Source organism: Cnephaeus nilssonii (genome assembly GCF_951640355.1).
Source record: "Cnephaeus nilssonii genome assembly, chromosome: 11".
Classification (NCBI taxonomy): Eukaryota; Metazoa; Chordata; class Mammalia; order Chiroptera; family Vespertilionidae; genus Cnephaeus; species Cnephaeus nilssonii.
The window spans coordinates 29212169-29224834 of NC_137082.1; the positions used below are offsets into that span (position 1 = coordinate 29212169).

Here is a 12666-nt window from a genome sequence, read left to right on the forward strand (position 1 = left end):
CCGCCCCCGCCCCCCAGAGCCCGGAAGAGGCACTGACAGTCCCAGCCCTGACTCCAAGGCGGGGAAGGAGGGGACGCTCCGCCACCCCATTGTCTGGGAGGGAGGGGAGAAGCTCCGCCCCCGGGGGGAGGGGAAGGGGGGGAGGGGGGAAGGCGGGAGAGAAGGAGAGGAAGAAAGGCGAGGGAGGAGGGGTGTGGGGAGAGATGGAGAGCTCAGGAAATAAGTGGAGGGAGGATGATCAGACCGGATAGGGGAAGATAAAGGCTTTGGGGCGGGCCAGAGGGCGAGGAGGGGCGGAGAGGGAGCGAGGAGGGCGGGGCGTCCGACCCCCAATCTCGTGGCCATCGCCAGCCCTGCCCCGCCCCGCCGGATTCGATCCGAACCCGCTGAACGCTGACCGGGGCGCCGGCTGGAGCAGTCCCCCGGCCGCAGCACCCCACGTGCAGCTCCACGGTCTCCGCGGCGCGCGCGATGCTGCGGGATTGGAACGCAGGCAAGGCTCTGGGCGCGGGGCGGGGGGCCAGGCTCCGGGCGCAGCACGCGGGACGCCAGGTGCGGGGTCCCCGCGGTCCCCTCTTCCCTGCCAATCTCCGCCTCCCCGAAAGTTTTCCCGCACGGCCGGGTCCGGGTCAGCCCCTCTCTCCTCGCCTGCCCCGGGTCTCCTCCCTCCTCCCCCAACCGTTGGGGGTTCCCGTGGGGTTTCTGGGGGTGTGGACTCCCCAGGGACTGCGTGGGCATGGAACCCCAGCCGACCTGCCTTCCGGCCGGAGAAAGTTGTGGCTCCAAGTTCTTCCTCCCGCCCGAGCCCGGGGGTCCTTCCTTCTCTCCGCAACCTGGGCGGCGGCTGGAAGGCGCCTCCGCCCCATCCCCGGGGTCCCGGGGACTCCCCGGCGAGGTGGGGCAGGGCAGCAGGTGCAGGGAGGGGAGGCCCCCACAACCCTGGTGAGTGCCCGGACTCCAATCCGGTCCTCTCCTTCCCGGCCCAATGAACAGTTAGTTCCTCAGAGGCGGGTTCCAGCCCCCCCCCCCCCCTCCCCCGACCCCACTCGGGCTCCCTCTGCCTCCCCAAGGGCTCAGGGTGCTCAGGGGCCCCTGGCCCTCGGGACACTTCCCCTTTGCGGTCTTCCCGCCCGCCTCCGGAGCTAGTGCTTGAGGTCCTAGGGGACCTCGGCTCTTCGTCCTCCGCGCCCGAGAGAGGCAGGTGCCTGGGGCGGACGCGGCCACTTCTGCATTTCGAGCGCCTGCTTTGCATTCAGCTTCTAAACGGGGAGAAGCCGGGGACAGCCGAGCGGCGCCATGGCCGGACTGGGAGGCCCAGGGTCCCATCTTGCCGTAGGGCGCTCTGTGGGTCCTGGGTTGCACCTCCGTGACAGGGGGAACTGAGCAGGCGGTTTCTCCAGGCTGCCAGGCACTTCATTCCCAGGTGACCGGAATCTGGGCCCCTGGAACGTGTTCTCCCAGAGGACAGAGGCTGTGTCTAGAGCCGGCCAGGTTTACAGCGAGTACCTTACATGCGATGAATGAACGTTTGAACCACTGAGCTGATTAGTAACCATTTGCTCTGGAGCGGGACTCGGTTCCTGCCACAGTTGATCTTGGTACAATGGGAGGAAAGAATTAGAAACAATGATTGTTTGAAGCAGCTGCCTCAGCCAGAGCCGGGAGCCTTCTCTCCAGATTAGCTGGCTGAGGAATCTGGGGTTGGAATGATGGCACTTACCAGTCCACATTTCCTTGCAGGTGGTCTGAAAAATGAAAGACACTTCTCATGACTAAGACATATTTATTGGGTGGTCTGAGGAGAGTTCTTTCTTTTTAGCTTGTGTCCAAATGCAGTGTCCCGGGGACAAAGTGTGGAGTTGGCGTGGGAGGTGCCCATTTGGGAACAGAGACCCTGGAGTGGGGCCATGAGTCTGCGCACCAGCTGTGCTTTCTCCTCTAGACAGGCCAGCTGATGCCTAGGAGCCGGGGCAGGGAACCTGGGGGGCGGGGTAGACAGAACAGGGAGGGCCTCAAATGATGGTTGAGCTCAGAGAGGTGGGGTATTTTGGAAAGAGAATAGTTCTTGCCCTGGGAGGAGGCCGCATAGCAAGCAGCCTGCGGGGTACCGGGGAGTCTGGGCTGGTACAGGTTGGGGCTCTTTGTGCTGGAGAGGCTGGAGGTGACTCCTGCTCCTGCTTCAGAAGATGGGAGAGCAGAGGTGGAGTATTGGGGAGATCGGATAATCTTGGTGGTGCAGCCTACGCATATCCCATGCTCCTCTGGCTTCATTTTTAAGCTGGTGGAATCTGTTAGAATGGTGAGGGGCACCTTTGGGGAGCCTGGCTGAGAGGAGGTCAGGGGATCTGGGGCCCCCAGTCATGCCCTCCTCCTAGAGAAGGTGGGGTGTACCTTCTCCACCAGGCTGAGTGGGCCAGGGCATATGCAGTACCTGCACCTGCTGCATCTCTAGCTGGCAGCACCCCACCTTCCTGAGGGTGGTCTCCCGCTGCCCTGGGGGCTCCATAACTCACCTCTCTGCTTTTCTGCATGGCTTTGTTTGGGGGTTCAGGCCTTCTCTCCTGTTTGTGTTATCTTGGGAGTGGTAGGTGACCCTACACCTTGTTTTTGATCCCTCAGTCCTCCTCAGCTCTCTGATGCACTGGCCTACTTGGGACTTTTCAGTCATCTGCTGGTTGTGCTTGGATTTCTTGGTCTATTTCCTGGTGCCCTGGAGCCAAGCTTTGTGTCTGCCTTCTGGGTGTAAACTGCTTAGGAACAGCTGAGAGAGAGGGCTAGAGAGATGCCCAGGAGCACACATCCTGGCATCCCTGCTGGGGTGCCAAGGGCTGGACTCTGGAGCTGGCCAGAAAGGGGTCCTGAGACCAGAAGACCTTGGCCTGATGATTGCTTTAGTCCTGTCTAGGACGCTTTGGCAGGAAGTGTGCTCACCGGGAGGTGGGGTGTAGAATCAGGACCAGATTGCCAGAGAATCCCATGGAGAGAAGGGGATTCGAACGGGGTGTTCTAAGAGCAGCTCCGGGACTTGCCCACGTTGCCTTCTCCTCTCCCTCAGGGTGAACAACTGGGCAGGTCTCCGCTGTGCAGTTGGAATGGAACAGGACACCCAGTCTCTGTCTTTATCCGTAGCTGCTGAGAACTGCTACAGCTGGCTTTGTAAAACCAGGACAGCCATCCTCTCCCCGCACCGGTCACAGTATGGCGCAGTGATTTACCCAATGACATACTGTCCTATTTAAACACCTCCCTGCCTCTCCAGAAGAATTTAAAATAAATCCTTAAGATGGGTTATGCTCCCACAGACCCATGATTGTGGTTTTATTTATTTGGCCTGCCTGTGGGTTCCCATGAAGGACGTTGAGGGGTGGGGATGGGGCAGGAGGCAGAGGGAAAGCAGGGCACAGAAAACAGGGACATTCTTCAGCCTCGACTGGCTGGGGCACCAGGGGGTCATTTTTGGTCATCCCTGGGATGGCAGACTAAGCCGGTAATCACAGGTTGATGCAGCCGCTGGGATGATGACAGCTTGGGGCTCAGGACTCCTGCCCAAGGCAATTGTGGCTGAACCTGAGAGGGCAGCCTCTCACAGGGAAGGGGGTGGGGTAGGGCATTTGGCCTGTTCCCGAGGGATGAGCAAAGTAACTTAGAAGGGCTTTTTCTATTCTACTGACAGAAATTGGTAAAAAGATACCCTGTGCTTTCCTTGGGCATGTCAACCCAAAGTGCTTTGACAAAGTAAGTTTACTTCACCAGCAGGTTTACCCGTAAGTGGCACTCATTTGAGTGTTTGTTTGATTAATGGCTCATTTCTTTAAGAGTCATGAAAACGGTGTTGAATTTGGGGTTGAATTGTATTTTGTCATTTTCTAGTGCGTGGCATTGAGCAGTGTCAGCACCCTTCCCATGTTCCTTTGGCCTCGAGCAATGACTGATGGGAGAAGGTGCACAAACACTCCAGCTCCCTCGCCTCTTGGTTGGGGGGCATGTTCTCTGCTGGCTCACAGGTAACTGGCTCCCTCCATTGGCTGCCTTCCCTCCCCTGTTCACTTTCTCACTGCCTTCCACTGGCCCTTGAACCCTTATCTTAGGGTCAACATCTGGGGAGTACCACCCTAAGAGAGGCTTTAGTCCGTAATTAAAAAGTCATTGGAAGTCTCTTGAGTTTCAGTTTCTCTAACTGTAAGACAGAACTGATAACTATCTCACAGGGATCTTGTGCTGTGAGCTCAGCCGGGGGCCTGGCAGACAGCAAGCATTCAGGCAAACTTTTACTGGCGCATTGATTAGTACCGAGGGGGCTGTGGTGGATTTGGGAGTGAACATGATAATGGACCATGGAGAATTATAATGCTGGCCTTAGGTTAGGTGAGGAACCCAGGTCAACTGCTCGTGGTTTTCACATCTAGATTGTGATGTGCTGATGAATGTTTAACAACTGGCTGTGCAGGGAGGTGAATAAGCCCTGTTTGCTGGTTTCTGTAATGTAAATTTACCCACCGGCAGATTTCAAGCTACTAACATGGCATCCCTCAACACCGAGTTGGGATGAGATGTGCTCCATCAGCACTTGAGAGCCAGTAGGAGCAGCCTCAGCACTCGTCTGGTCATCTGTGAGCTGGGATGTGACCTCAGATCTTTTTTTTCTTAAATACATATTTTTATTGATTGCAGAGAGGGAGAGAGAGATAGAAACATCAATGATGAGGGAATCATTGATTGGCTGCCTCCTGCACGCCCCACACCGGGCCCGGGCATGTGCTCTGGCCGGGAATCAAACCGTGATCTTCTGGTTCATAGGTTGATGCTCAACCACCGAGCCACGCTGGCTGGGCTGACCTCAGATCTTGATTTCCAGTTTCGTACACAGGGTGAGGAGGATAAGAATTGTACTAGGCGTCAAAATTTGGAGTATGTTCAGCCCTGGCCCGGTGGCTCAATTGGTTGGAACATCGTCCCATACACTAATATGGTTTTGGGATCCATTCCTGGGCAGGGCACATACCTAGGTTGTGGATTTGATCCCCGGTCAGGGTGTGTGTGGAAGGCAGTCGATGGATGTTTCTCTCCCCCCACTCCTTTCCTTTCTCTCTAAAATCAATTTTAACACCCAAAACATATCCTCAAGTGAGGATTAAAAAAAAAATTGGGAGTATGTTCAACGCTGCCCTGAACTGGCTGATTCACTGTGTGCGACACTTCTGGGTTCATTTAGCGATTACTGGAATGTTTCTGCTATGAGTCTTAGCTTCCCTATCTCCAGGGCACCGGGTTAGATGGTTCCACAAGTCCCTTCTGGCCTTTGGTCTCTGTAGGAAGGGTCCATTGCATGCTTCCTTTGTCCACACAAGAACAAAACCTTTCACGAAAGAAAACCTTCCATGTGTCCACACGTGTGTTGCCCACGTGGGGCACCCAGCACTGGGCCATCCTAGGTCTTGCTGTACCTTTTTCTGCTGGCACAGGGAATTCAGTAGGCATTAACCCAGTAAAATTCCGCCTTCCTGTGTACCAGTGTCACTTCATCACACAGGCGTGGTGTGTCCCCAGAGGAAGCCCAATGGGGACAGAGGGGAGAGATGATTTCTCATGGAAAAGGCGGTCCTTACTTCCCCGAACCACTATGCAATGTCATAGACGTCCAAGTGGAATCCAAGAAAAGCCCACGTGGAGAAATAGACTTTTATATGACAGAATTCACCATCCCTGCTTCAGTTTTTTGTTGACAATCCCCCCAAGGGAGTCTTGGGCTCAACAATTCCACCTGTGGGAATTCTTACCCTTAGGATTCAATTGGACGAGTGCAGAAGAAGACGTGCACAGCGATGTCCTTTGTAGCATTCTTTATAATAATAACCACCAGAATAAGAATGGACACTAGATGCCCAATAATAGTAAACTTGTCAATTACGATATACCTATGCACTTTGGAATACTCCGTGGTTACAAAAAGTATAGGACAAAGTAAGTATATATATTTACTTGGAAAAAAATATATATTTCTAAAGAGCTGGTTCCTAAACAGTATGCTATTTTTATAAAATACATCATGTCATCCATTTATGTTTGCCTCTGAAATGATCTTTGGCAAAATGTTACTGCTGCTGAATGCCTCATCCCAGGGTTTTTGTGTGCATGGGGGGATAGAGAAGGTGTGCTTGGGGTTCACAGCTCTCCTGCAGTGAGTGAGGTCCAAACGAGGTGAACACCGTCTTCCTTGAAGATTGTGAACGAAAGCGTCAACCTTTCTATTTCTATCTGTGTGTTTCAAACTCTGCTAAATACCCACATGGTGGCTGTGGATATGGCTGCGGGACGTTTGTGCACAGGCAGGGTCCGCTGTCCGCTGCTGGAGTCCGGGAGGCCCCCAGGACTCCGGGGAGATGGTGGTAGCCTCAGATAATGGGTGCTGTCTTCCTAAAGCTCATACACATCTCACAGCCGCTCATACACACATCTGGGACAAGGATCGCTCTCTTGTGCGTGTGCTGGGTTGTGTGTGTGACGGGGCAGTCGGACTCAAGGTGCAGTGGGGTGGGGGGAGGCGGGGGAGGTGGTGTGTACGCTGTAGTCCTGTCTGAGGTGAGAGGAGGTTGGGAAGCTTCTGGACCCAGAACCAGGAAACCAGTTCATGACTCTGTTCAGGGGTCACAGGGGTGGGTCAAATGGCTTTGCTCTGGGACAACTAGTTCTGTGGGAAATGCTCTCCCTTCCTCATTACCGGAGCTCCGGTGAGGGCCTGGGGCCTCCCCTGAGCTGAGGAGAGAATGTAGGTCTGGGAGGGGCACGTCCCGTCCCGCTGGGCTCTCCAGGGCTTTCTTTACCTGGTGCCTGGCTCTGCCTGTTTCTGTCTGCCCAGGAGGAGGCTGCTCTTTCCCTCCCAGAAAGTTGGGGAAATACAGTTTACAAATGTAAAGAGAGGCTTCTGAAGGCCATTTTGAGGAGAAGTTCTGTTTTTTCGTGGTGCTGGTTTTCTGTCAGGGTTAGTCAGCAGGGGACAGGGCAGCAGGGGAGGGTGTGAATGTGGTTTTGTGGAAAACTTCCCCTCAGTCTCCTGGAAATGTTCTGGAAACCCCTGGACGTGCCCTCTGTCCTGGCAATTTGAGGGGACAAGAGATCTGCTGTGTGAGGGATCTGCTGTATGCAGTTGTAGGGAGTATAGGAGTTTAAACGGGAGCGGATGTAAGATGCCCCCCAGTGGCTGCCCAGGGGAGGGCTCAGAACTGGGGACCCTGCCTCCACTCTCCCCTCCGGACTGCTTCTCAAGTGCAAGGAACCTCCCCTCTCGGCTGGAGGAGGCCAGTGGTCCTGGCTCTTGGGTTTCCAGTTCTGGCCCCAGGTAGCAGGGAGGGGAAACCCGAAGGTCTCGGCACTCAAGCTCCGTGCCAGCCTCGAGCACCAAAAAAGGAAGCGGTGCTGGGGTTCCCTGAGGAAGGGGATGTGAGGTCAGAGATGAGTCTTAGAGAAAGAGCTCAGTAAACAGGAAGTGTGGCCCGAGGAACCTGTGCTGGTCGGAAATGGGGAAGAGGAGGTGCCCCTCCTCACCTGCCCGGATAGGTCGCAGGTCCCTGCAGAGCTGAGACACTAACCCACAGACAGCCAGTTGGGGCTCTGAGCACATAGGGTGATAACAGGCCTCGGGCCCCCGATCAGATGGGTCTTCACTTCAATCCTGTAATTACTGGGCTGGAGAAGAGCTTAATGTGCCCTTCCTGAGTCAGGACACGAAACTGCCCTGTAAAAGGGCCCTCGGTCTTGAGAGATGCAGGTCAAGGAGTGCTTAATCATATCTGCCTCATTAGGGCCAGTGCCACCTCCACCCGCTTCCCATGACTTCCTCTCAGTCACACGGAATTTCACACTCTGTTGGCTTTTAGCTGGGCCCCTCTGGTTGAAGGTGATGTAGGTGCTGCTTTAGGGAGGCAGGTGTGACCGTGCCCTTCCCTGGGGGGTCTGTAGATATCATTAGAGAGTTAGCTTTCTAGGTCTTTGGTTTCTCTGAGCCAGAATCTAAATTGTACCAGTGCGCGCGCGCGCACACACACATACACACACACACACACACATACACACACGCACATGCACACTCCATACGCACACTCTCACACATCCATACTTATACATTCACACACACACACAGCTTTTTCTGTCTGGAGTTTTTACTTCCTTTATGCCTTTTTTTGGTCTCACTCCAACACCCCGATTCTCTGATGTGAGGCTGTGGGCCTTTGGGCATCTTTCTAAACATCTGCCCAGATGTTGGGATTTCTTTCTTTCTTCCTGGGATGGTGGTGGGGATTAAATGAGTCGGAGCAGGTAAGAGCCCGCAGTAAGCTCGCGTTTATGGTAGCTACCTATTATTCACATTTGTTGCCTTATTATGAGCACGATCATAACACTGTGATTGTTCTGCTCCTGATTTATGGGGAACAGGTGTCCAGGGCCTCTTGCAACTAGTCTGCCAGTTCTCTTTTCTACCTGCCTTCAGGTAAGAGCCTCTCTGGTCAGGCAGGGCAAGCCACCTTCTCCCACGTGTGCCTTTCCCCAACTTCTTGGATGGTGCTTGACATTCTTTGAGGAGGGGAGGGGCAAAGCCTTTTACTCATAGTCACAGTAAAGCTGAGAAAGTGCAGTTCATGCACCAGCACACTTGACCTTAACTTTCCCCCTCGTGGTGTTTGATGCTTAGACCCTTTCCTGAGCAGAGTGCTTGGGAGAGCTATGTGGGTGGATCACAGCGGCCTGGCCCCCGAGGGTGGGAAAGGGGATGGAGGCACATTATGGGAAGGGAGGTTCAGGGATCAGTGGGGTGGGCAGGTTCCAGAGAGGACACCGGCCTGGCCAATAAGTGGGCCTTTCATTGAATAACTCAGGCAGGCAGGAGGCAAAATTGCATCCTGTTTCCTTCCAAGGCAGCCCGAATTTTGCCCGTGTCCAGGACAGGCTCGGGTTCGGGAATCAGGAGGTGGAATCTCTCGTCATCTCTAGATCTTGGCAGGGCCCCAGGCCACAGCTCAAGTCTCATTCCTCGTGTGGCAACAGGGCTGGGGTTTCCTGTTTGCCATCTACGTTTCTTCCTGCTCCCATAGGAGGGGCCGAAGTGCAGAGGGGCCAGCACTATCTCTGTCAAAGCTGCGTGGTTGCGAAGCAGAGTCCTCAGGAGGCCGGCTGGGGCGGTCTTTAACACTGTAGTTCGAAGCACTGTGTCCGATAAAGTGCTTGTCCAACCCAGGAGACACAGATTGTCCCCAGAGGGCAAGGCAGAGTTCAGGGAAGAGGTGGGGAAGGCCCCAAAAAGGGAAGTCGCGGGCTCCCGTCAGCATTTCCTTCGCATCTGGGCCCGGGGCTGGCTTCCTGGTTTCCCGGCCTCTGTGGTGTGGTGCCTTGCTTTGCGTGACGGGCGCTTTGGGTTGGCTCTGTGCCTGCATACACTGGCCCTCTGGGGGCTCAGCATTGTCCCCTTACCCCTTTGAAATATTAGTTATGGGGGGGGGGCGTTAAAGGCCAAACTCAGTTTGCTTTGAGAAAATTCTGTCCTCTCCACTCTTGAAAAGCTGCTTTGAGAGGCAGGTGTTGGTGTCCTCGGTCTCTCTTCCTGTCAGATTTCACGCTGGTTCTCAGCCCCGGTTGTACACTGGCAGGACCTGGGGAGGCTTTTAAAATGCTCACCCTGGGCCCCGCCCAGAGGGTCTGATGTAATTGGTCTGAGTTACAGCCTGGACGTTAGTATTTTAAGTCACCATCCTGCCTGCCCCCAGCCCCACCCTCTGGCCTTGGGAGAGTCTAAAGAGAACCTCTGAGGTGTCCTGTGGTGTCTCAAGGTCAGCTGCTCCGCCTTCCCCGTTAGGTTGCAGCTGAGGCCCTGCCACGTGCACAGCCCTCCCACCGGTCAGGGGTGGCCCTGTGAGGTGGCCCCCCGGTATTTTCTGTGGAAAGCACCCCCCTCCTCAAGCCTGGCCCTTTTCCTAGCTATGCTTTCTTAGACACTGAAATGGCCTGTGTCCTATAAATTAGCTGTTGTCCTCCACCTTCCATCCTACTCGGGGAGCTCAGGGGGAGTGGGGAGGGGCCAGGCTGCTGCTATACAACCGGGAAGACAGTTTAGGAAACAAAAAAAAACCCAAACCACCAAAGGGGGGAGGTTCTTCATCTCACCCCGGACTTTCCTGCCAGGGTTTGCCTACCTTTCTGTTCTGCATTTATGGCCCCCACCCACCCCTTCACTCCACCCTCGGGACTTTCCAGATGATAAGTGAGCTGAGAGCCACTTTGCCTCTGGGCCTGGAACTGTATAGCGATTAGCCCGAGTCCGGGGTTGCTCCGACACCCGATTAACCGCCTGTGTTTTCCGGGCTCCCTGACAGCATGGGAGTGAGGGCACTGGAGCTTGGAGGAACCAAGAGCTAGGAACAGAGGAGAGTCTACTCTTTGGAGCAAGTTTTGTTTTATTTTATTTATTTATTTATTACCATTTTTTGAAGTGAGTTTTGGATGGCTTTCCCCACCTGCTTGAGTTTCTTGAGATCTGATGTTGGCGCTCTTCACAGGAAGCTGAGCTGGTGACTGCCGTTTATCTGGGAGGCCCGGAGTGGGAGGCTGGAAGCACCTGTGAGTGGGAGGCCTGTGAGAAGGAAGAGGAAGGGGTCCTTCCTGCAGTAACTTCAGGGTTTTGACTGGTCCAGAGCTTGGGCAAGCCTGTTGCCCGTTCCTGCAGCTCAGCCCCTCACTGCACCTGGCTATGCTGTGTGGGCAGCTGTCTCCTCCCAGCCTGAGGGTGTGCGGGAGAAGGTGACAAAGCCAGGAGCTGCTTCAAGCCCAGACATAGGGCAGGTAGTGGACGATGCTGGTACCCACCAGGATCCCCTGTATCTACTGCATGTTGTGGGTGTTGACTATGGGGGGGCCTTAGCTGCTCCCCAGTCCTGAGAACTGCTCTTGCAGGGAAATGCCTGGGAGCTCAGCCTGTCCTCTGAGGGCTGGCCTGGAGTCGGTGACTGACTGGCACTGGGTACAAAGGCCTGGCCTGCTTGTCTGAAGGTGGGACAATTGTGCAGTTATTCACACCCTGCAGCTCCCATGGGGTCAGGCTGTGGCTGGACTCCAGCTGGGCCCAGGTCACTCCCTGTCCTGCTTCCCTCGCTCCCTTAATGGGTTCTCCTGAAAGCATTTCCCTAGTAGTCACGTGCACAAGAGCCCTCATTTTGGGCTGTGCTTCTAGGAATCTTCATTGCGGACTGTGCTTCTAGGTTTTCCTTGGGCTGGCTGCTGAACCCACTCCCTCCCTCGAAAAAATAATGATAAAGAGAATATTTGCAGGAGAGGCTCAGTGCGGCAGCTGGGCGTCCAGAGAGAGGAGGCTCCAGGGCCAGGAGGGAAGAGAAACACCAGAGGGATGGTTTCTGTGCGGTGGGAAGTGCTGGGAGGAAGGACAGGCTGAGGGGTGAGCTCCTGTCCCTATCCCCCAACCCCCATCACAGCTCAGGAGCAGTGGGGACAGTTTGTGGGAAGAGTTAGGTTTTGGATCAGAGAACATGTGCGGGTGCTTGGGTCTGAGGAGGAGTGTGGGCACACTCACAGCAGGTGAAACGCAGGCCCAGAAAGTTCTCTATGGCTGGGATGTCATCATACTTAACGTCTTAGGAATCGTCCCTCTGTCAAGGCATTCTCTTGAATCTTAGGGAGGGCCTTACCTCCAGGTTGTCTTTGAAGCCGGCAGCAAGTATGGATGGGCCTCCACATGGGACATATTAGGTTCCAGGGACAGGCTGGATGGCATCACCCAGGCATTTAATGGAGCTGAGGAGAACCTGGACTATTCTGCCAGGGCATGCAGTCAAGGACAGAGACTGACTGACTGGTCGGTGGCCCCAATGTGTCTCCAACAGGATTAGGTCCTGGGAGGCTCCCGTCCCACTTTGGCTCTTGTAAATGATTCTTACAAGGCATTTTGGAGTCCAGGTAGGGGCCGTAAATTCTTTTTTAAAAACTTTTTGTTGTTGTTAATCCTCACCTGAGGATTTTTTTTTTTTTACTGATTTTTAGAGAGAGTGGAAGGAAGAGAATATGGGAGAGAGAGAGAAAGAGAAACATTGATGTGAGAGAGGCACATTGATTGGCTGCCTCCCACAGGCTCCCTTGACTGGGAATCAAACCCCAGACCCTTCCATGGGCAGGCTGACCCTCTAACCAATGAGCCACACCGGCCAGGACGGGGCCTTAAATTCCTAGTAATAACAGAGTTGCAACCAGCCGGCTGAGCGAATCCCTCTCTCCAAGGCTGCAGATATTGGCAAGCACCTCGGAGGAAGTGTCCTCCACGTTCCAGCCCATCGACGGTCTTCCCCTGGCCCTTCCTTATGTGAGAAACAATGCTCTGTTAAGGAGTCTCGGACTGAACTCTGAATTTCCGGCCTTTTGTCAGCTCCGCTGCTGTGTTGGCCTTAAAGTGTATGTAAATTTAGCTGGCTTTACTTTTTCTGTCCCCTCCACCCCACAGCTGGCTGGAATAACGAGTGATTTGTGGTGATGGTTGGAAAGTTTGTGGAGGGAGACGCAGATGTTGTCCTTGAGGCAGACCAACGAGGGGCTTGGTTGGGTCCTGTAATCAGTTACCTGTAATTTCAGTTCAACAACGTGGCAGGCAATGTAAGTATTTTCCTAACACTTTTA

At 54.6% G+C, this 12666-nt stretch overlaps 1 protein-coding gene across 2 annotated transcripts in view; it reads left to right on the plus strand.

Moving 5' to 3' along the window:
* The first annotated feature begins 211 nt into the window (after positions 1–211).
* The window catches only part of RASSF2 (Ras association domain family member 2), a 32535-nt gene continuing 20080 nt past the window's right edge, over positions 212–12666 (plus strand). The window contains exon 1 of one of the 2 annotated variants that reach the window (XM_079784318.1): positions 212–493. The gene's annotated coding sequence lies outside the window, so the exon portion shown is untranslated. Of the gene's footprint in view, positions 494–12527; positions 12643–12666 lie in introns of those variants that run through there. The other variant, XM_079784319.1, reaches the window with a different exon arrangement.